We start from the raw sequence: 1,394 nt of genomic DNA on the forward strand, positions 1-1,394 counted from the left end.
GGGGGAGGGAGATTCAAAGAAATTGAGTCAAAAACTGGTGGGGGGGATAGGTTATCTTCGGCTGTGCTCACTAATGCGCTATCCTCACTTCCATTTCACTACTGAATTTCATCTTTCTCTTCTCAGTATTATTATATTTTTTTAATCTTTCTTCTGTCGCTGTTCTTAACCCCTTCATGTTTATTCCTTTATGGATTCATGAGATAGTGGGGTTTCATTCTCATGCTATGAGACTTCTATTTTCTTTTTCTCTTTCCCTCTCTCTTGCTTACAAGCCTAAAAGAATCTTTTAAACCAACAAATAAAAAGAATATTTATTTTGGAAGAGCTGGGAAGGGGGGAGGACAGGGCAATTATGTGGGAGGGAAGGGGCAATGTGGGGGCATAGGGGGGTGGGAGGAGGGAGCTTATCAAAAGCAAAGGCACATTTGCAAGTTGCCTTTTTCCACCTTCAGGAGTCTGCAAGATGTTTTTCCTGTGTGAATGGGTGTGGGGGTGTGTGTGGCGCATCTGTGTGTGTGTGCGTGTGGATGTAGATATGGATGTGTGTGTGCAAGCATGTTTTCTGGGGTGGGGTGCTGGGGAGGGGGGTTTTGTAATGTCTTTTGTAGAAAGAGAACTCAGATGACATTTAACCGGCAGTGTTTTGGGGGGAATAGCAGGGTTTTGTTTGCTCATTGCAACTTTATGAGGTTGGAATCCCAGCTTGTACTAGAGAAATAGGGCTGGGGACAGTAGATTGTGCAAATATACTTGCTGAGGAGAGAGAGGGCTTTGTGGATCAGCAATGGGATGGTGCCATTGTCCACTGCTGGCATCTGATTTAAACTGATTTAGTCCTGAAATGAGGGCTTGTTCCTAATCATTTCCACCCTGCATCTTTCTTACTGAGTTTTGGGAGAAAAGCAGTTACAGGACTCTGAAAACTCAGCCATTTCCCCCCTCTACCTGCTCTTTTTGCCTGACAAGGGACTTCACACTCCAGTCCACCAAGTAACCATAGCCTACAGCAAGGTGCAGGAAGGGGTGGACGTTGTTTAACTAGTGCTTCAGGATGAAAAAAATCCAGAAATGATAACTATTCCCTTTCCTAAGAACTTCAGAAGCAAGTAGTGGGCTGGAACCCTCTGATGTGTACTGCTTCTATCTGGCCTTGCTTTGTGTCTGCCAAAACACGCGGAGTGTAGAGAAGAGGACCCTGTGTTCCTTCCTGCAGAAGATGCAGCTGAGGATGCAGTAGAGTTCTGTGGAGCATCATCCCTCTGGAAGACAATGGTCTTCAAAAACTGGGCAGGCTGAAGGTTGCAATGAAAATGCTGAGCTTGTCAGTGCTTATGGAAGCCCCTAAGTCTGTAGTAGCTTACATCCACTGGTATGTTATTAAGGTAAAGAAG

This window comes from Oxyura jamaicensis, chromosome 4 (assembly GCF_011077185.1).
Source record: "Oxyura jamaicensis isolate SHBP4307 breed ruddy duck chromosome 4, BPBGC_Ojam_1.0, whole genome shotgun sequence".
Classification (NCBI taxonomy): Eukaryota; Metazoa; Chordata; class Aves; order Anseriformes; family Anatidae; genus Oxyura; species Oxyura jamaicensis.